The sequence below is a fragment of the Rhincodon typus genome, chromosome 32 (assembly GCF_021869965.1).
Source record: "Rhincodon typus isolate 14 chromosome 32, sRhiTyp1.1, whole genome shotgun sequence".
Classification (NCBI taxonomy): domain Eukaryota; kingdom Metazoa; phylum Chordata; class Chondrichthyes; order Orectolobiformes; family Rhincodontidae; genus Rhincodon; species Rhincodon typus.
The window spans coordinates 4,459,857-4,484,035 of record NC_063363.1 but is presented as its reverse complement, the minus strand read 5'-3'; the positions used below and the strand labels follow the sequence as shown (position 1 = coordinate 4,484,035).

The 24,179-nt window shown below is 40.4% G+C and overlaps 1 protein-coding gene across 1 annotated transcript in view; it reads right to left on the bottom strand.

Annotated features, from left to right (window-relative positions):
- LOC109919114 (coatomer subunit delta) overlaps positions 1-24,179 on the bottom strand; it is a 315,806-nt gene that overhangs the window by 32,427 nt on the left and 259,200 nt on the right. The window lies entirely within an intron of this gene.

The window sequence follows — 24,179 nt, the reverse complement described above, 5'->3', positions numbered from 1 at the left end:
GGTCTAGGCCCGAAACGTCAGCCTCTCTGCTCCTATGATGCTGCTTGGCCTGCTGTGTTCATCCAGCCCTGCACCTTGTTGTCTAGGATAAAGGAGTCTTTGTCAGGATGGCAGCTGGTGACTGGAAGAGGTCTGCAGGGGTCAGTTTTGGAACCACAACTATTCATGTTATGCATTAATGATCTGGACAAAGGAACTGTTGCTATGTTTGCAGATGACTCAAAGATAAATAGAGAGACAGGTAGTATTGAGGAAGCAGACAGGCTGCAGAGGACTTGAACAGGTGAAGTGAGTGGGCAAAGAAGTGGCAAATGAAATTAACCATGGAATAATCTGAGGTTATGCACATTGGTAGGAAAAATAGACGCAGACTATTTTCTAAGTGGGGAAAGGCTTTGGAAATCCAAGCACAAAAGTATTTGGGAGTCCCATCGGCACAACGTGAGCCAGAAGGCCCCTTCCTGTGCTGTACTGTTTCTACGTTCTATATGTTCCTACCTGAAGATTCCGTTAAGGTGAACATGTAGGCTTACATGTGGCAGTTAAGAAGGCAAATGCAAATGTAAATGTAAATGCTAGCATTCATTTTCAGAGAGCTGGAATACAAGAGCAGAGATGTACTGCTGAGGGTGTATAAGGCTCTGGTCAAACCACATGTGGAATACTGCGAACAGTTTTGAGCCTCGTTTCTAAGGATGGATGGGTGTGCTGGTCTTGGAGGGGATGCAGTGGAGGTTTACAAGAACGGTAACCTGGGATGAAGGACTTGTCATATGAGAAACGGGTGAGAATTCTGCGTCTGTAGCCAATGAAGTTTAGAAGGATAAGGGGGGATCTGATTGCAACTTAACAGAATATTGAGAGGCCTGAATAGAGTGGACATGGAGATGATGTTTCCACTAGCAAGAGAGACTGGGACCTGGGGTCACAACCTCAGAGTGAAGGGATGACCCTTTAGAACTGAAATGAGGAGAAATGTCTTCAGCCAGAGGGTGGTAAATCTGTGCAACCCTTTGCCTCAGAGGGCTGTGGAGGCAAAGTCACTGAGGGAGATTTAGATAGATTCTTGTTTAGTAAGGGGATCAAGAGTTACAGGGAAAAGGCAGGGTTGAGAAACATATTAACCATGATCAAATGGCTGAGCAGATGGCCTACATCCACTCCTATATCCTCTGGTCTTAGCAGACTTATTCATACATTTAAAAGGATTGAAGCCTGTACTTTCTTAATGTTATGGCACAAAACATAAATCCAACAGTAAATAATACAATGTCACAACATCAGTAGATCAAGTTTGATGACATTTTTTTCAGCACCAACTTGCTCATTTATTTCCTCAATGTGCCACATTTCTGCCCCTCCCCCAACCCCTGTCAAATATGTTTTATTTTGCAATGCTTTCCTCCAGGTCAGCTGCAGATAAACAACAGGTCCCAATGAGTTACTATTTGGGATGGTAATTCACATCCGATGAACTTCTTACATAACCATTCTTAATTTTGCATTGGTAGTGAAAAGAAGAAATAGAAATGCTGATTTCTGGATGATCTAAATGAAGAAGAAATTCAACTGCACTAATTTTCAATGATATTGCCTGATCAGATTGTCTCAGCTTCAGCATTTTCAGCAGCTTGGGTTTATTGCTCTTACCACTCGAGAGAAGAGACGAAGTGTTTCCAAATCTTCCAAGATGTTGCTATTTTTAGTTGTGATCAATACCATGTAGAGTTTCTCCAGTGGCTGGTACACATACCGCACACTCTCTGTCTCCACAAATGTGTGCTGCTTCCCAGTGTTCATTAGTTTAGGGAATGCTGCCAGCAAGCCTTCAATTCGGGTCCTTGTCATTTCCACAAACTGCCGTGAGATAATCGCCTTCCCAGCTTTGGTGCAAACAGCCGTAGCCAAAAGCACCTGGGGTGGAGGAGAAAAAGCGTAAACATGGTTACAGATAAATTCCAACCCTTGGACAAGGCAAATTTAGTTGCACCAGAAGTCTATTATAAATAACTCATTCAATTTAGCTATACACAGGTATCTAGGGAAAGATGGATCTCAATGTGAACTCGTTACCAGAATCAATTATTTTTAAAAACCCTATGCTTTTGTCACAGGACGCAGTAAAATAAATAAATACCTCCAATAACAAATGTTTTAATAAGGCCAATGCTCAAAAGATACAGTAGCATTACACAACTATTCCAAATTAGCCCACAACTAGTGAACTATGGACTGTCAAGACACGGTAAACAATGTAAGACTTCAATCATGTTCAAAAGGCACATTCAAAATATTTTTCTCTTTGACCTTGTTTCTTCTGAAGTCAGATACTTCTAAATCTGCAGTTTCTTATCTGAACAAACTAATCCCCAGCTGTGAATCTATAACAATGGTCACTATCGTAGGAAAGCCAGCTCCAGTCCTCACTCAATATCCACACATACACAAATGTCAAGAAGCAGTCAGTCCAAATATTAGGGGGCAAAAGGGTTGTGCTCCAATGTGCTTTATTGTTGCTTTAAGTAAACTTTTTCTAGCTGTTGCAAAATGTATCAATAAGTACAAAGTTGTCAGCCCACAGCAGGTGGACTACAGCGATTCAAGGCAGCAGCGCACCGCCACCTTCTCAACTATGTTTGGGCAATAAATGCTGGCCAGCCAGCAACGCCCACATCCCACAAATGAATAAAAACAAGCGACTGCAAAAATTGCACCTATGCAGCTACATTAAGTAGGTCCAGCAGCTGCACAGCATCCAACACAAAAAAAAATCCGCTCCCTTGATGGTCGTGTTAGTTAAGTAGAAAAGACCACATTCGTTACATAAATAAACAAGTTTCTTTTAATAAAAACACTTGCATCATTCAATTCAGATTATAAACAAGGTGTTAAATCAAATATTCAAATTCTGTAGAACCACTGAATTTTACAGTACAGAAAGACCCATTACTTCTGTATCGGCGCCTGAAAGAGCTACCCAGCTAGACCAGTTCTCCAGCCCTATATCCATAACCATCTAAATTCATCACTTTCAAATATACATCCAGCTCTCTTTCAAGACCTCCAATGGAATCTGCCTCAATCACCATCAGGTCAGATGTCACATGACACCAGACTTAGTCCAAAAGGTTTATTTGAAATCACAAGTTTTCGGAGCACAGTTCCTTTGTCAGGGTTCTTCGTCATTTCACTTGATGGAGCATCAGAACTATGAAAGCTTGTGATTTCAAATAAATCTGTTGGACTGTAAGCTGACTTTTTGTGACATCTGACCTTGTCCATCCCAGCCCAAAACCGGCACCTCCACATCATGGTCACTATCAGGCCATGGTTTTCCAAATCCAAACAAATCTCTCCAGGAAGTGATAAATCCATGTTCCATTCAATTCTGGAACTCAAATTGGCAGAAAAAATGTCCATAAACACAGAGACACTGATGAAGTCTCACACAGCTCTGAGGAAGGGTCACCGGACCCGAAACGTTAACTCTTTTTTCCTTCACAGATGCTGCCAGACCTACTGACCTTTTCCAGCAACTTTGTTTTTGTTCCTGATTTACAGCATCTGCAGTTCTTTTGGTTGATACTGAAAAAGTCCCTGTGAGAAGTCATAATGGCTTTCTGTGGTGCACTGAATTAAGATTGGTCAATTTGAATAGGAATGGAAATCCCACTTTACTGTTTAACTTCCACTGAATTACATCTCCAGTCACAAGGGGAAAAAATAAACTTATAACAATAAAATACCTTGAAAAGATTAACAATGAGTAAAAACAAAAAACTTATTTTAAGAAATACTAGATATATTGTTGGGAACTTTGGCACAAAAGGTATGGTAACTGAACGTGCGGCAACTTGAAACTTAAATGTTTGGATTTGTTTTAAGAGAACTAGAACTCATTTCATGGAGGGAAACCTCAAAATGCTTGAGAAGAAAGTAAATTACATAAAACGTCATAGACAATTAAGTAATAATCCAGCTTGTTTTATGATCAAATACACCGGGATCAATTCAAATCTGACGCAATTTAAGCCTTTAATTAAATTTGACACAATCTTGTTCCAATATTGGAACAATGTACAACCTGTACGATGACATTATTCAGATCTATACACAATAGCACTTCAAACTTCATAACACAAATGTGGAGAACCTAATCTTTATAGCTAACGAAGCCTCTTCAGCAGCCACAACACCAAAGGTTTCAACCATGCCTGTTACTAACACTAAGGAACATGGGGAAGAATATTCCACCAAAACTTCCAAACAAAGTACATGGCTACACTACTACAACACAAGAATGTAATTGTCAATTAACCTGAGATTATCCAAGTATCAGAGGCTTTTACATAGATTTTTCCAGGAATACACCAGGATTCATTTTTATACTGGGTAAAGCTTTAGAAAGGGTACAGAACTCTGATTCAATATGTTCACAGTTCTCTGATAACTATGAACACACAATGAACTTCCTCTTGTCACATTAAAATTGTCGAACTTTGCCTTCACAGTGGTACAGAAAACTGAAAGATCAGCAGACAGTACTATGTAATGGTGGAAGGTGTATTTAATCCTGCACTTTCTGACCTGAGCTACACTGTTATATGGAGGTTCAGGGTACTGATTATAGACTTGTTATTTTATTTCATTCACTCTTGGGACATGGGCATTGCTGGCTGGCCAAAATTTATCGCCCATCCTTAGCTGACCTTGAATTGAGTGGCTTTCTCAGCCATTTCGGAGGGGAGTTAAGAGTCAACCACATTGCTGTGGGGTCTGGAGGCACACGTAGGCCAGACCAGGTGAGGATGGCCGATTTCCTTCCCTGAAGGACATTAGTGATCCCAGATGAGTTTTTCCGACAATCAGCAATGGTTTCATGGTCATCAGTGGATACTTAATTCTAGATTTTTAAGTCCAAATTCCACCATCTCCCATGGCGGGATTCTAACTTGGGTCATCAGAACATTAGCTGAGTTTCTGGATTAACAGTCTGGTGATAACAACACTAAGCCATCGCCTTCCATATGTTTTCTACCACAAATGAGGGGAACTGGAAGAAGAGTCACTTCCAGGCTAGGTGACAAACCAATTCAGACAACCTTAGACAACTTTACTCAAGATCTTAAAGTGAATCTTTCCCAAGTTGATATAGATGAGGAAGAAATGAAGACCGGATAAAAACACATGTTAAAGTCATTACGGTCTCAAATAGGATGTTTCTAGAACATAAAAGCACAAAATTAATAACCAGCAACACTATGCACTGTAGACAACATGAGCAGACAGAACAACGCCCCTGAATTTGCTCTAGCACAAAAGGTAATCGAGATGTATTTTATCATCTCGGGACAATTTTAGAACAGGCAAGCTAATTGTCAATGAATGTCAAATCAAGCAGGGTTCTAAATTTAAAACTACAATAACTGTTTGAATTCATAACTACAATAACAGATACTTCAAAAAAGGAACAGATGGTGCATAACAATCACATGGTGAGAATCAGCAATGCACAGCTCGAGCTGCAGACATCTTAGCTAGTTAGCAACCTTATCAATATTCTGCTTGAACTTCAGTCACGAAGTTCAAAATTGTGCTTAAATTTAGGTGAACTTTACTAAAGATGGCAGATGTCAATTACCAAGGAACAAATTGTTTCTACCATACTGGCATCAATTTTCCCAAGTTTGATTTCAGACAAAATCAGAAGTCGGATCAAGCTCATTGTAAATAGCAAAGAAATGCTTTGATTTAAAGTCCGAAGGGCATGCTCACAGAAGTAATGTGAAATGTCTGCTTCAGCACCTTCTGTTCTTAGTCTTTCACAGAACAATTGCAAAGTAATTGACAGCACTTTTATACTGCAGTCATCAAGCTTGGAATTGGATTTTCAATGCCAAAGTCAATTTTACAATGCTGCTCTAGAAATTAAGTCCTTAGAATGATGAAAAATTTGGTCTCTTGCATCACTGAGCAGGCACTGGTCTACATTCCACGTTTTTTTTTTCCAGGCAACATAGTAGGGCATAGTGCAAGAAGACATAGCTGATATAGGGATCAGCCATGATCCCATTCCATCAGATGCTGAAGAACGATTCTATGCTTCTCCACCAAGAAATTCCACATAAATGCGGTAAACACACATCTATTTTTCAATTTCAGAACCATTCTACAGCTGTTTAGAAACTGGCATCTGCAGTTACTTGGGAAAAATACACTTGCCAAGATTCTGACTAGTATATGGTGCAAAGGGGAAGAAACAAGAGGCTACCAGCAAAGCTCAGAATAAGACCATCAAGTCAAAAAAGTCACTAACCTCATTTTACCCTAGTAAACAAAAGGCTACACACACCTCGCTTCTAAATTATATCAAATGAGGAAGAGGCAACATTAAGCATAATTTTCCTTCACTTTGTAGTTATGCTAGTTTTGAGAGGACAACCAGCAGATTTGTGGTCATCAGTCTTGCTTCTCAGTATGAAAGTCCTGCATAGTAAACACCAGACTCCATTACAATGGCCCTGGTCCTGGCTAACCTTGCATGATTGACTATTTACTGTAAAGACCTTAGTACTGTAACATAGAGGACTTAAGGTACATCAAAAGGTATACAAAGCTACTGTACTTTCAAATCCCAGTGCCCTAGTAAGCACCATATCAGCTGGTCAAGTTACATTAAGGCAGAATACACGCATTAACTCTTTTTAAAGATAATACATTTTCTACACCTTCCCTTGTTACTCTCAAACGGATGATCAAGTTCCGTATGCAAGTCTAAATACAAATTAAAATCAGAAGCAGCATACAATTGCATTCTCTAAAAGAGAAAAGGTTTGGGGGTAATTTGATGCAAGTTCTGAGGGGATTCAATAGGATAAAGAGAAATACCATTGCAGAGGTTGAGGAGTCCAGGACCGGAAAAAACAGCCTAAAGCTTAGAGCCAAGCATTTCAGAAGAAATGAAATGTAGATAGAAATTCCTTCTTCGCACAAAAGGTTAGTGGTAATTTGGAACACTTCCAAAGTATTAGTTATTGCTGGATGAATTGTTAGCTTCAAACCAGAGATTAGCAGATTTTTAATAATTAAAAGGTATTAGTGGATATGGAACAATGAATAATTATACCAATTCTCACAAAACCACCTGAAAAAAATCTCTCGTTTTTCTCTCCGCAGATGCTGCATGACCTGCTGTCTATTTTCAGCATTTTATTTGTTTTGATTGCATATATGAGTAAGACTAAAGTCAGAAACTAAATTCTAGAGAACTGAGGTGTCAGTGTTCCCTTTCAGTGGTGTCAGCTGGGTTCAGAGACAACATGCACATTTGAGTCAGAAGGCTATGGGTTAAAGTGCAATTCCAGCCCCACAGCAAATAAATGCAATAATTCAGTACCGAGCTAACAGAACATTGAGTAAAGTGTGGTATTCTTGGCAGTGTTCTCTTTAAGATAAAAGATAAAGCCAAGGTTTATCTACCTAGTCAGTTGGATGCAAGACAGCATAGAACCATAAGACACAGGAGTTGAAGTAGGCCATTCAGCCCATCAAGTCTGTGCTACTCAGAGGTAAAGTGTCCTCTTCATACCCTACTTGATATTTATCCCACAATTAACACAACTAAAAAGATAATTAATCTGTGGATCTGTCTATAATCAAATACTTGTTATGTTTGCCTACAAGATACTAATCCCAACTAGTTTGTATCAATGTTAACGTTCCTGACAAGGCTCCTCCCACCCTACTTCACCTAACCTTATTAATATAACCGAGCTCTCTCCCTTTCAAATATTAGTCCAATTTTCCCTCAAACGCATGTGTGCTGTTGTCAAAAAACAACTGGCATTTCTATATTTTCATAATCTTAAGACACAAGAAGCACTTTACACAAATGAAGAATTTTTTGAAATGTGGCCTGTGTCTTAGTACAGGAAATGCAGAAGACAATTTGCTCACAGCAAAAAATGAGTGATTTCAGATGAGAAATGAATATAAGCAGTCCTGCAGTTGCAAACTGGTTCCTGTTCTCGAATCCGTTCACAAGTCAATTTGTATGCAATTTGGAACAGAACACAGGACAATATACAACTTCCGCTCCTAAGTGTGAGGAAGTGATTGTATGTCAGATCTTTAAAATTAACAAATCCCCTGGAGGGGATTGCATTCATTAAGTTGGATGTTTGTAAATTAGTGACCTCTCATATTGATCGATACAAGTAGGATAACTCCTCTACTCTTCTTCAAAAATGGTGCAAAGGGGGTCTTTTACTGCCACACAAGGCAACATAAGGCTCCTGTGTAACATCTAATCCAAAAGGTGGACATGGTATTAAAATTAGGGTCCCCTTTATAAGGCAGACGAGAGGAATTCTTTTCTCAGAGGGGTGCATAACTTTGGAACACACTACTCTCAAAACAGTGAAGACAGGACTATTAAGCATTTTTATGTCAGAGGTAGACTGATTCCTTTTAAGCAAGGGAATCAATAGTCAGTGGGTGTAGGTAGAATACAAACAGATCAGCCATGAAACATTTTCTGAAGAAGGGTCCCAAGCTGAAACATCAACTTTCCTGCTCCTCAGATGCGGTCTCGCCTGCTGTGTTCCTCCAGATCCACGCTGTTATCTCGGACTCCAGCATCTGCACTTGCTATCTCCAAGATCAGCCATAATCTTTTGATTGCTTGAATGGCTTACTTTTATTTCCATTCATATGTTCCACTCAAATTTCTGGTCCACAGCCTGCTAACTCAGTTACAGTGCTACCAACCAAGCCACAGTTGACGCCACGTCATAATAGGTTCCATATATTGGCCATTCTCTGAGAGTAGACATTTATCCTAAATTCTTTACTGCATTTATTAGCAAATGTTGTTTATTTGTGACCCCCTTGTTTTGTTTTACATCCTAAACTGGAAATATCATTCCTGCATGTCAACGATGTTGAAACTTCTCAATCTTGAAGATTTCTAACAGATCAGCCCATAGTCTTCGGGCAGTAGATTGTGCTGTATTGGTAACATCTCTGGACGAGTAATCCAGGGCCCCTGGCTAATGTGCTGGGGTAATGGGTTCAAATCTCACAGGGCAGATGGTGATGTTTAAAATTAATTTTAAAAACTGGAATAAAAAGTTAGCCCAATGACGACCATGTAACGACTGTCAATCATAAAAACCTATCTGGTTCACTAACGCCCTTTCGGAAAGAAAATCTGCTGTCATTACATTGTCTGGCCTTCGTGGGACTCCTGACCCACAGCAACATGATTGACTCTAAATGATCTTCTGGGCAATAAAGACAAGACTAGCCAGTGACTGCATGAACGAATATTAAAAAAGTGAGAGGGATACAACACAACAGTAACTACAGCTCTGAAGTAGTTTATTTTTAATTCTGTTGAATGGTTGTGAGCATCACTGGCTACACCAACACTTGTTGCCCATCTCCAATTCTCTTCAGGTGATAATGGCATTAGCTCCTTGAACCTCTACAATCCACGTGATATAGATACACACACACACAAACACACTACTGTTCAGAAAGAAATTCCAGGATTTTGGCAGGGTGAAGAAATGGTAACATAATTTCGAGTCAGAGTGGCACTTGGCTTGGAGGGAAACTTCCACGCATCTGCCCTTGGTCTTCTAAATGGGAGGGATCTCAAAAAGGGGCTAAAGGAATCTTAGGGAACAGCTGCAATGTATCTTGCAGATGGCACACAATGCTGCTAATTTGCAATGGTGATGGTGCAGTGAATGTTAATGCTTGTGATATCAATCAAGCATGCTACTTTGTCCTTAAACTGTTTAGGTTTTGGAGTATTTTTGCTGTTGCACTCATCCGAACAAGTGAGGAAGATTTCACCATAATCCTGACTTCTGCTTGCAGACATTTGGGAGATAGCGAATGAGTTAGTCACCGCATAATTCCCAGTCTCTAACCTGGTCATGCAGTTACAATATTTATATGGCATGTCAATTTCAATCTTTTGGTCATTGGTAAAGCCCCCAGGGTTAGAATTGATTAGAATGCAATTGCTCATTAAGGGGTAATTAGCAGGTTCTCTTTTGTTTGAAATATTAATTGCCTGGTACTCATGTGGCACAAGCAATACTTGTCACTTATCAAATCAAGCCTAATATTGTCTGAGTCTTGCTGCATATGAATACAGACTCAAGCAGCCAAGCAGTTGAGAATGGAAAACATTCATGTTCACTGATTGCACAATGTGCTGGGAACAAGGCGAAAGGACTCTAACAATCATTTTCCTTTGTGTTATGCAGGACTCCAACCAATGAAGAACATTCCCCCAATTCCCATACACTTCAGTTTTGCCAGGACTTCTTGATACTAAATTCTGTTAAGTGCTATCTCAATGCCAATCTCACCTCACCTCTGAATTCAAGTGAACCAAGGCTGTAACAAAATCATGAACTAAGTCACCCTGGCAGAAACCAAATTGAGCAGGTTACTGCTAAGTGCACCACTCACGACAGCTTCCATCATTTTGCTGATGATTGAGAACAGGCCAATGAGCCAGTAATTGGCCACACTGAATTTGTCCTGCTTTTGATGATCATGTCATCCCTGGGCATTTTCCCACATTTTATTTCCCTAACAATGTTGTATCTGTTCTGGAACAGGTTGGAAAGGGCACGGCAAGTTTCAAAGCACTTTTTCAAAACTATTTCCAGGATATTTCAGCATCCAAAGCCTTTTCTGAATTCAGTGGCTTCAGCCCTTTCTTTGCATTACGTGGAATGAACTGGAATGACAGAAGACTGGAATCTACGATCATGAGGATCTCAGGAAGGGTTTGAGATGGATCATCAACCTTGGGCTTCTTGCTGAAGACTTTTGGCTACGAAGCACTATGAGACATCCCAAAGACTTGAAAATGCAATATAAATACAAGATCTTTCTTTCCAATCAGCCAGGGCAGCTGGTCCATAAACTGCAGTCCCAGGCAACTCACCCGAACAATCTGGTAACTTACTTCTATTTGCACTTTAAAAAAAAAACTTGCATAGTTTTTCCTCTATTGAGCCTACAATTTCTTTAGTCAGTTTACAGTTTTCCCAGTGGCAATATGTCAAAATTCAAATCACCTGGCATTCACGTTTCAAGCATATGCAAAATTAAGTAAATCTTTGTATCCACATGAGACTCTCAATAACAAATGGTTGAGATACTGAGTTAGACTAATAAACGCAACCGCAAGTCTCTTAACATTACTCTATTATGTCAGGCTTGTGAAACACTGGCAGACTGTCACACAGCCTACACCTCCATCCTAAACACTACCTCCAAGCCACTGTGGCAGAAATAACAATTGGACCATATGGCCCATCAAACCTGCTACACCATTCAATAATATCATGGCTGATTTTTGACCTTCAATTTCTCACATTGTCCACATATTCCCTGATTCCCTTAGGGCCGCAAAGTCTATTGAAATTAATTTGAACATAATGACTGAGCATTTTTATCTTTCTTCCATGGTGCTGACAGCCTTTACGTCTTAGGACATGGAATAGTACAACATAGGTACAGGCCCTTTGGTCTACCATGTCTGTGCTGACCAGATGCCATTCTAAACTAATTCCATCTGCCTGCAAATGGTCTACATTTCTCTATTCCCTGTCTGAATGCCTGTTAAACATTGGTATCATAACTGTTCCTACCACCTCCCATGACAGTGTCTGTCAGATTGACCCAATGCTCTAGTAAAAACAATGCAAGTTGATCCAACCTCTCCTTATAGCTAATACACCCCAATCCAGGCACTGCCCTTATAAATTAACACTTTGCTCAATAGCTTTTATAAATCCATGGGAGATTGTTTTGGCTGACCATCCCAATTGCCCTTCAGGTGGTAATGCCTTCTTGATCTGTTGCAGTCCATGTGGTTAAGTGACCTAGAAGACGACAGTTCCAGGACTGACCCATTAACAGTGACTGGCCTGTAATTAATCATGGTTAGCCACACAAACATGGTGTAGATTTGCAATGACCTGAAATCATAACCAATTCCAGCCATGTCCAATTCTATGATTATTACACATTCACAAAAACACTTTACAGTACAGGTCAATAACATCGAACAAAGCACCAGCTCTTGTTCATTCCATGGCTATGGCTTTGGCCAATTGCTGTCTTGTCCGAGGTAAGTTTATTCAGTAAAAACTTGGAGTCAAACTGGAAATTCTATGCTCCATATCGCAGCAAGTCTGCTACACACAAAAGCCACTCACCAGAGAGCTGGGAGTGCGTTTCAAGAAAAAGGATAACATTTGACAAAGAACACTACAGCTTTAAATTTCCATTTAACAGAAGTACATCACCAACATGTAGTTTTCTAAAACTTAACACACCATCTGCACGCCTTTGTAGTAAATAGCTACACAACAGCCATGTAAGAACCCCAATTTCTGAACCAACATAGGCGTTAAGTGTGAGTTATGATTGAGTTCCAAACAGCATCATTGTTCCATCTTTCGAAACTGAAAAAGCAAAATTGCAGCCTGAACCATTTTAAGATCAAAATTGTAGCTTCTAATCAACACAAAAGAAATCGAAATGAGATATGCAAGTTATAAAATTTGGCACACGTTTCACAAAAAGTGATCACATTACCAAAGATTTAGATTATTTTTACATTGATAAAGAGATGGAACCCAAAGTTTAATTTTCCCTGAACAGTATTGTACCATCAAAAAGATATTTATAACAGAAAACTACTATGAAGACAATGAGGACCATATAGCTTAGTGAGAGCAATTTAAAAACTCAAAGTTCACCTACTGTACCTTAGACTAACTCAACTTCAATGAGTAAGTAAACAAGCGTACAGGTAAAGTGTCCGTAATGCTGTCTTTTAAAAGAAAAAGTCTATTTTAAAACCTGATTTGAATTATTCTCAAACAACATGACAAGGTGAGCTAGTAACACTTCAATCCTGGACTGTTACATATGAAGTGATGATGTGTCACATCGAGATGGTGAAAAAATGCAACAGGCCATCCCTAAACCAAACAGGAAAGGGTATGAAACAGACTTAAAGAGAAAGGAGCGAAAAGGTAAACGTTTGAAATTAGATGTTGCTGGAAATACAAAAACTATTTAAAAAAAAAACAATCATTTGAAAAGGCTCTAAGGGTTTCCAAATAAGACCTTAATTCCTGGACTACCTAACAAAGGAATTGTTCCATTTATTTATAGTCACCCCAGGATCACGAAATTGAGTATTTTGATGGAGAATGGTAAATGAGCAGAAGTTTTGACAAATGAAAAGTCTTAGTTAAGCCACTCCTAAAAGCAGTCTGACTTTATGGGTTGCAAGGAGCTATGTCGCATTAGTTTCAATGCCAATTAAGACCCACTAACAACGTTTAACAACAGTGGAGAGAGATAGGAAGATGAAGGGTGTAAACCCGAAACATCGACATTCCTGTTCCTCTGATGCTGCCTGACCGGCTGTGGTCCTCCAGCTTCACAATATATTTAACAACAGTGTCCTTCTTTAAAAGGGGAAGAAGCCAGTTCTGTTCTAGATTTAGTCCAGTTTCGCTGTGATATCAGCCACGCCACCGTTTAAAGGCCAGTGCCGGGGTTAATTCAATAAGATGACCTGTGAAATGGGTTGCTCAGTGCAGTGGGGGCGATACAGAACGGGACTGAGGTCTCAGGAAAGCTCTTTGTGGGCACTGCGGCCTACCCTGGGCAGGCCCAGCCTGACAGCCAAAAGTGCAGCACGGCTAAAGCCACGAAGCTTCACCCTTTCTTACCATCTTCGCGTCCACCGGAGGCCTCTCCTTCGGCCGGTTGCTGTCGTTGCTATGGCTGTGAGGAGATTGTCGCCAAGCAGCGGAGAATGGACGGTGCACGGACAAACCGAACCTGCGGCGATCCTAGCGCCGGCAAGATGGCGGCGGCGGCCACGTCTCCAACCGGAAGTGAGGGGCCCGTTCGGGTCAAAGGGCAGCAACACTTCCCAATTCATGAAATCCCAGACTATATCCCTAAGAATTATACACCATTTACCCTGTATCTCCAAAAATATATACCATTGACACTGTAGCTCCTTAATATATACCATTCACCCTGTATCCCCAAAAATATACACTACTGACACTGTGTTCCCATAATGTAAATCATTCACTCTGTATCCCCAAGAAATATATACTATTCACTCTGTATCCCCACGAATTATGTACCATTCTCACTGTATCCTCAACAATATATACATTCACACTGTATCCCCAAGAATTATATACCATTCACTCTGCATCCCCAAGAATTGTTTTGTTTTATTCATTCACAGAATGAGTGCGTTGCTGGCTAGCAGCATTTATTGCCCATCCCTAATTGTCCAAAGAGCCAACCACATTGCTGTAGGTCTGGAGTCACAAGTAGGCTCGGCCAGGTAAGGATGGCAGTTTCCTTCCCTAAAGGACATTAATGAACCAAATAGGTGTTTCCAACAATCAACAGTGGATTCACGGTCATTATTAGATTCTTAATTCCAGATATTTTTATTGAATTCAAATTCCACCATGGCAGGATTTGAACCCGGATCCCCAGAACATTATTTGAGTCTCTGGATTAACAGTCCAGTGATAATACCACTAGGCCATTGCCTCCCATTATATACCATTCATTTTGCGTCCCCAAGAATTATATACCATTCTCACTGTATCCCCAATAATATATATCATTCACTCTTTATCCCCAAGAATTCAATACCATTCACTCCATACCACCAATATATACCATTCACACTGTATCCCCAAGAATTATATACCATTCACTCTGTATCCCAAAGAATTATACACCATTCATTCTGTGTCCTCGAGAATTGAATATCATTCACACTGTATCCCAAAGAATTATATACCATTCATGCTGTATCCCTAATAATTCAATACCGTTCACACTGTGTCCTGAGGAATTATGTACCATTAACTTTGTATCCCCAAGAATTATATACCATTCATACTGTATCCCCCAAAATACAATGCCATTCACATGATCTCCCCAATAATTACATATAATCCACTCTGTATCCCCAATAATTAAATAGCGTTCACAATGTGTTCCCAATAATTCAATGCCAGACGTAATGTAACATTAATTAAATATGATTCATATGTAGCACTGTAATCCCAATACTTCAATACAATTAATACTGTATCCACAATAATTACATAACTATCACGTGTCCCAGTAATTCAATACCATTCACATTGTTCCCAGTGATTAAAAAGCATTCACACTTAATCCTAAATAATTATATACCATTCACACTGTTTCCCCAATTATTACATACCATTGATTCTGCATCCCCAATAATTAAATACCATTCACCCTGCAGCACTGATTCTGTATGAACTTCTGGGTGGTGGGGTTTGCACAATTCTAATGTGACTGGATTAGTAAACCAGAACACCAGAGTGTATTCTGCAGACTAAATCCGAACATGGTAAGTGGTAATATTTTAATTCATGGAAATCTGAATGAAAAACTAGTCTTATGATGACCATGTAACCATAGTTGATGGCTATTAAAGTCCATCTGGTTCAGTAATCTTATTAAGGAAAGGAAATCTGCCATCCTAAGCTGGCCTACCCTATATATGATATCAGAACCACAGCAACACAGTTGACTTTTAATTGACCTCTGGGTGATTATGGATGAGTTATAAATTAATGCTTAGCCAGTGGTGCCAACTTGTCCTGAATGAATTTTTTTTTTGAAGTATACAAAAGTATACTTATATATAAAAGTATAATTGTGATGCATGTGATTGAGGAAAGAAGTGCTTCAAGCAACTATTTAATTGTCCTAACCGTGAGTCAGATTTTTGGGAAAATTCAACCAACTGAAAGTTCAAATAAAACTAAGTAAACTCTGTGATATTTACATTCTGGTTTTAAAACATTAAATTAATTCCTGTATCAATGCAAAAATTGGATCTTAAAAATGCGTAGAAAATGCACATTGTGAAGTAAATGCATTGAAAAATTATACAATATTCCATGAAGTTTCCAATATGTGACTTTGTAATTTATTGTTAAAATGGAAAGCTTTATCGAAATGGGAAAACTGAAATTTAAAAGAAAATAAAAAACTCACACTGTCAAATCAAAAGCATCAAACATCATAATAAACCTCGTGAAAGTTTGTGACATGTATTTATTTCTGGTTCAAAATCAAAATAAAATCCTTTGCCAATGGTGCAAATTTAAATTATTTCTGATAAAAGCTGGAATGTACATTGCCAGGTCAATAGCATGGAAAGGAAGGTCAGTACCCTTGCATTCACAACCAGATACAATCCACAATAAAAACAGAAAATATCAAACTGAATTTGAAAGTTAACAGTTAACTTTCAGCGTAAGGTAAGTTCTGCTGTGCCCAAATTGTTATTCATCCTCTGGGAGCTGGATAGCTCATCTGACTTGTAGGTACGATATTCCTATTGGCTTAAATAAACATCAATACACAAACAGGCCATTTGGCTCAGCCAGTCAGTGTGGAGGTTTATTATTATAATACAAGCAGTATCCCTCCATGTGCTCATTCTGTTTCCCCTATCCTGTTATTTATTCTCTTACCCTTCAACCACCAAATTAAGCAATTCTTGACATGCTCTCTGCTTCAACCCCTATATTTGGTAGTACATTCCACAGATTCATAATGCTCTGCCTGAAAAAGGGTCATGCTGCTCTCATTCTTAACTTTTTTTTGTTACCTCAGTCTAGATCTCTCATGACTGGAAATGAATCTGTCTTTAATTTTACAAAACCTGCTAGATTCAGGTATATCCCATTAGTTTGGAAGATAATGAATGTAGCTCCTTTATTCAAACATAAAGAATGGAAACAGAAGCTGGAAACTGCAAGTAAGTTTGTTTAATATTTGTCATAGGGAAAATGTTTGGACTTATTATCAAACAGCAGTGCGTTTAGAACAATTCAAGATTATCACACAGCGTCAACATGGTCTTGAGAAAGAGAAATCATGTTTATTGGAGTTCTTTGAAGAAGTTAAGGAGAGGTGATGGCCCAGCGGTATTATGACTGGACTGTTAATCCAGAGACCCAGGTAATATCCTGAGAACCTGGATTTGAATCTTGCCACAGCAGATGGTGGAATTTGAATTCACTAAACAACTGGAATTAAGAGTCTAACGATGACCATGAATCCATTGTCTATTGTCAGGAAAAACTCATCTGGTTCACTAATGTCCCTTAGGGAAGGAAACTGCCATCCTTAGCTGGTCTGGCCTACATGTGACTCCAGACCCACAGCAATCTGGTTGACTCTTAACTGCACTCTGGGCAATTAGAGATGGGCAATAAATGCTGGCCTAACCAGCAAAGGCCTCATCCTGTGAATGAATAAAGAAAAGTAACTATGTGATGCAGATAAATGGAACTGTTGTATTTAGATTTTCAGAGGCATTGGATGAGGTGTCACATCAAAGGTCATAACAAAATTAAAAGTTCATGGTGTTGGGGTAACATGTTGGCACAGATAGAAAATTGACATAAGCAGAAAGTAGGCATAAATGGGCCATTTTCTGGTTGACAAGGTGTAACAAGTGATGCATTACAGTGAGCAGTACTAGGGCAACATTTAACAATGTATATAAATGACTTGGATGAAGACATGGCATAGTTGCTAAATTTGCTGATGACACAAGATACTTTGAAAAGTTGGGAAGATGAGGAAGTTACAAAGGGATATATGGGTAAGTTAAGCGAGCGGGCAAAGATGTGGCTGACTGAGTATAAATTAAGAAAGTATGAAATTGTGTATTTTGGCAGGAATAATAAAAAGTAAATACATTATCTAAATGGTGAGAGATTGCAGAGCTTTGAGATGCAGAGAGAACCAAATGTGCTTGTGCATGAATTGCAGGAAGTCAGCGTACAGATCAGCACAGGGAAATGGGAAAGTCAATAGAATATTATTGTTTATTCAGCAGGGAATTAAATGCAAAACTAGTGAGATTATGTTTCAGTTTTACAGGGTAATTGTGGGATGACATCTTGAGTACCATTAACTGTGTTGGTTACTTTATTTAAGGAAGGATGTAAATACATTGGAAGCAATTCAGAATAGATTTATTAGACTAGTACCTGGAATGGCTAGATTGTCTCATGAGGAAAGGTTGGATACACTATGCTGGAGTACAGGCAACTTGATTAACAATGTATAAGATCCTGAGGGGTTTTGGCAATGTGGAGAAACTGTTTCCTCCTGTTGGGGAATCTACAACTAGGGGCTGACAGTTCCCATTTAAAACAGAGATTAGGTCAATTCTTTTCTCTCGGATGGTCATGAGTCTTTGGAACTTTCCTCCTCAAAAAGCAGTGGAAGGAGAGTCCTTGAATATTTTTCAGACAGCAATAGATTCTTGGTAAGCAGGGAGGAGGTGAGGGGAATGGTTCTCGGGAAGTAAGAACCTGGCGCTCAGGTTACAATCCATCACCAAGGTCTAATCACATTGTGGAGATGGTTCAAGGGGCTGAATGGCCAAGTCCTTCCTGTGTGTGGAAGTTGATATCCCTACTGTCCCATCTCTTCTTGATTTTAAAATACAAATCTCGACCTGTGGTGTTCTCTCTTCTAGGAAAAACTAATTCCAATTTTCAATTATTTTACTGTGTTTGCATTTCCTTAGACCATTAAGCATGTAGCGAGGCTTATACGATACAATGGGCTACAAAGTGAAGTCGAGTAGAATTGCTGATGACAATGCATCCCTCCCTGATGAACTCAATACTTTCAATGCTTGTTTTTAATAGAACTTCAGTGAAGTTATGTCACCTGTCGCGACAGCCTTGGGTACAGTGTACCCACAGTCACCGCTACAGATGTCTTGAGAATGAAAGCAACTGGACTGGAGTCCCCGGCCGTGCACTCAGATCCTGCACGAACCAGCTGGCGGGAGTATTCACTGACATCTTTTACTTTTTCTTACTCCAATGAGAGGTTCACACTTGCTCCAAGAAGGCCACTGTAATCCCAGCGCCGTGCCTTAATGACTACTGCCCAGTGCGACTGGCACCCTTTGTAATGAAATGCTTCAAGAAATTAGTAATGGCACTCATCAACTTCATCCTCGAGATTCCCTTGATCCACCACAATTTGCCTACCATCACAATAGGTGCACAGCAAACACCATCTCCTGGCTCAACACTCTTCCCTAGAATGTCTGGATAACAAAGACATCTACATCAGATTCTGATTTATTGACTTTAGCTTCACCTTTAACACCATAATTCCAACTAAACTCTTCTGCAAACTTCAAGATCTAGGGCTGTGCTTCCCTTTCTGCAGCTGGATCCTTGACTTCCTGACTTGCAGATCGCATTCAGTAAGGACAGGTGACAACACCTCCTCCAAAATAATCCTCAACAATTGTGCCCTGCAAGGCTACACACTCAGCCCCTTACTATATGCCTTATACACTCATAACTGTGTGACCAAATTCAGTCCCAACTTTTTTACAAATTTGCTGATGTCTGCAACATAATGAGTCGGATCTCAAACAATGACAAGACAGAGCACAGGAAAAAGGTAGACAGCTCAGTGGCATGGTGTAAAGACAACAACCTCTCCCTCAATGTTAGCAAAGCAAAAAGACTTAAGATCGACTCAAGTGGCGTTGAGGATAGACCCCTGTTTGTATCAATGGTGCTGAGGTGGAGATGGTATAGAGCTTCAAGTTCCGAGGAGTAATATCACCAACAATCTATCCTGGTCCATCCACATTGAAGCTACAGTGAAGAAAGCACACCAACACCTCTACTTCCTCGGATGGCTAAGGAAATTCAGCAAGTCCACAATGACTCTTACCAATTTTTGTAGATGCACCATAAAAAACATCCTATCTGGATGCATCATAGTATGGTATAACGATTGCTCTGCTCAAGAACACAACAAATTACAGAGAGTCGCAAATGCAGCCCAGTCCATCATAAAAATCAACCTTCCTTCCATTGACTCCATCTACACTTCCCATTGCATTGGGAAAGCAGCTAACATAATCAAAGACCCCTCCCACCCTGGTTATACTCTCTTTCAACCCCTTCCATTGGGCAGAATCATAGAATCCTAGAATCATAGAATCCCTACAGTGTGGAAACAGGCCCTTCGGCCCAACAAGTCAACACCAAACCTCAAAGCATCCCACCCAGACCCATCCCCCTATAACCCACCTAATCTACACCTCTGTGAACACTACAGGCAATTTAGCATGGCCAATCCACCTAGCCTGCACATCTTTTGGCCTGTGGGAGGAAACCGGAGCACCCGGAGGAAACCCGTGCAGACATGGGGAGAATGTGCAAGCTCCACACAGACAGTTGCCTGAGGCTGGAATCGAACCCGGGTCCCTGGCGCTGTGAGGCAGCAGTGCTAAAGTTTGAAAACATGTACCAACGTATTCAAGAACAGCTTCTTCCCTCCTAGAGTTATCAGACTTTTGAATGGACCTCTCATATATTAGAGTTGACTTTTGCACCTTCTCTGTCCTATTACCCTGATGTACTTACATAAGATATGATCTGCCTGGTGAGTACACAAAACAAGACTTTCCACTGTATCATGGTACATTTGACAATAATAAATCAAATCAAATCAAATCTTAACTGCCTCACTGTGAATGAGAAGATTTATATCACGGTCATTTTTATCCATGCCAGTTCTTTTTTGGATTAATCCAAACAGATCTCAACACTCTGATCTCCCCACATAACCTGCTATCTGCAGCTTCAAATATTTGTTTATGTTTCCTTTAAAAGATGCAATAACTGTTTCCACTATACACTGGGACTGTTTTCTGGGACAGCATGTTCTATATGAAATGAAAATGATTACTGATGTTGACAAAGTAAGTTCACAATGAGCTGAATAAACAACAAATTTGATTTTTGCGCTATGACCAAATTACAAAGAAAATTTCCAATTCTTCAACCAGGTGCTGGTATCTATTTGAAAAACTGAAACAAGGAAATTAAAACTTGATGTAAATGTATATCTCATCACGCAATCACTTGTGAATGAAATTCAGTGTTGCTGGTCACTGGCTCTGTGGGTGCTTGTGCCACTGATGAGCCCGATCCTAGAGCCACATCTCTCACTACACAGAGATAGTAGGAACTGCAGATGCTGGAGAATCCGAGACAACAAGGTGCAGGGCTGGATGAACACAGCAGGCCAAGCAGCATCATAGGAGCAGAGAGGCTGACGTTTCGGGCCTAGACCCTTCATCAGAAAAGCTCGTCCAGCTCGTCCCTGCCTCCCTAACCTGTTCTTCCTCCCACCTATCCCCTACTCCCACCTCAAGCCGCACCTCCATCTCCTACCGACCAACTTCATCCCACCCCCTTGACCTGTCCGTCCTCCCTGGACTGACCTATCCCCTTCCTAACTCCCTACCTACACTCACCTTTCCTGGCTCCATCCCCGCCTCTTCGACCTGTTTGTTTCCTCTCCACCTATCCTCTCCTCTATCCATCTTCTATCCGCCTCCCACTCTCTCCCTATTTATTTCAAAACCCCCTTCCCCTCCCCCTTTTCTGATGAAGGGCCTAGGCCCGAAACATCCTTTTCTGATGAAGGGTCTAGGCCCGAAACGTCAGCCTCTCTGCTCCTATGATGCTGCTTGGCCTGCTGTGTTCATCCAGCCCTGCACCTTGTTGTCTCTCACTACACATTTGGCTGCTGTTTCTGGAAGGTGGAATTGGCCCTTGTCCTTGCGATCGTTGGCATTCCTTCCTCCTCGTTCCTTTTTTGTACTTCCTCTTGCCGATGGGTGTTCTCAAAAAATTTTGTCTCTTCATACAGGAGCTTCCTCCAAGTTGGTTTCTTCTGAACAAAGGTCTCACATGTATTGACATTTATGTAGCATTTCTTGAGAGAAGCTTTCTTTCTAAAGGGAAGCAGATGTAGGACTGAGGTCAGGAGGAACTTCTTCACCCAAAGGGTTGTGAATCTGTGGAATTCCCTGCCCAGTGAAGCAGTTGAAGCTACCTCGCTGAATGTTTTTAAGGCAAGGCTAGATAAATTTTTGAACAGTAAAGGAATTAAGGGTTATGGTGAGTGGGCGGGTAAGTGGAGATGAGTCTCAAAAAGATCAGCCATGATCTTATGAAATGGCGGGGCAGGCTCGAGGGGCCAGATGGCCTACTCCTGCTCCTAGTTCTTATGTTCTTATGTTCTCAACATCTTTGAAACATTCCCTTTGCCCTTCTCTTGTTCAACTGTTCATTCAGCAAATCAATTTTATATTGACTTTCACTGTGCTGAATTTTGCTGCCTTTGAAAAATATAGACACTCTCAAGATAGTTGACAAAATCAGCCAGAATTAAAAATTAAACTTTAAATATTAAAGAAATCTGATTTTCCACTGAAGGTTTTTGTGGCTGCATGTGAATCTTGCTAGTGAGCAGAGAGGGGTCTGTCTGCATGCATTAACATCTTATTCTTATTTAGCCTCACCTCACTTACATGCAGATTGCTATTCTTCCAGCTGCTGGAGAGCAACTGGTCAGCACCAAATTGCAACTTGAAGTCAGAGGGGTTACCGGGAGGCTGCAGCTTGCCAGCACTTTCTCTTGGCCAGTGTTCCCTAATACTTAAGGTACATTCCTGGGCATTACCCTTTGAGGGAGGGAATTCTAAAGGCTTACAACCCACTGAGGGTTTCATTGAATACAAGGTACTCATGAATCACTTTTTATGGAGGAGAACTACACTAGAAGATAAGAAAATTTGCTAAAGATGTCAAGTTTTACTTTACAAGAGATGTAGTCTTCAGAACCACAAACCGGAGTGAGGATGGTGGTCAATGGACTGAAAACAGGGAACATATGATAAAAGAAAAACACTAAAGGACAGGTAAAGTCCCCTAACTCCCAGAGGTCTGTCGGATTTTTCTCACATTAGGGACAGAAAACTGGTGGTGGTTTAACCTGAGGGTCACCATGCTTCAGGCAATGGGAGAGGTTGAGAAGGAAAGCACTTCAAAGAAACCTCAACTGGTGTGGGAATTGAACCCAAACTATTGGCATCAGTCTGCAATATAAAGCAGCTGTCCAGCTAACTGAGACCTCTAAGGTAAAGTTGCCATAGTCCTACTGGACCAGAGGGCTGCTTTGTCAGTGCACAGAAACAACTGGTGGTGATTTAACCTGAGAATCAGCATGCTTCTGGTGAGGGGAGAAATTGAGAAGGTTTTGGTTCGATTTATTGTTGTCACATGTACCAAAATACAGAGAAAAGTATTTTTTGTGTGTTCTACAGGCAGATTGTACCATTCAAAGTGCATCAGGTAGCAGAACAAGAGTGCAAAATACAGCGTACAACCACGAAGAAGGTGCAGAGACAGAGATCAACATTAACATTTGAGAGGTCTGATCAAAAGTCTGATAACAGCAGAGAAGAAGCTGTTCTTGAATCTGTTCATACGTGTATTCAAATTTTTATATCTTCTGCCCGATGGAAGAGGTTGGAAGAGAGTATAACTGGGGTGGGAGGGGTCTTTGATTAAGCTGGTTGCTTTCCCTAGGCAGTGGAAAGAATAGACGGAGTCAATGGATGGAAGGCTGGTTTGTGTGATGGACTGGGCTGTGTTCACAACTCTCGTAATTTCTTGTGGTCTTGGGCAGAGCAATTGCCATACCACACTCTGATGTATCCAGATAAGAAGCTTTTTATGGTGCATCAATAAAAATTGGTAAGCCTCTGTGCAGACATACCAAATTTCATCAGTCTTCACAAAACCTTCACAGTTCTAACAGGTTTGTTTGAAATCACAAGCTTTCGGAGTGCTGTCCCTTTGTCAGATGAAGTCACCTGTACAACACCGGCATCTCCACATCACCTGAACTGGTGTGAGAACTGAACCCATGTTACTGGCATACTCTGCATCACAAACCAGCCATCCAACCCACCCACAAAACTAAGAATAAAATGTCATAGAATAGAATACAGCAGAAAAGGAACAAAGAGTAATTTCTGGAGAAGGGCCATTCAACTCTAAACGTTAACTCTGTTTTCTCTCCCCACAAATGCTGCCAGATTTGCTGAGTTTCTCCAGCAATTTCTGTTTTTGATTCAGATTTCCAGCATCTGCAGTTGTTTATTTTATCAGAATGGTTTG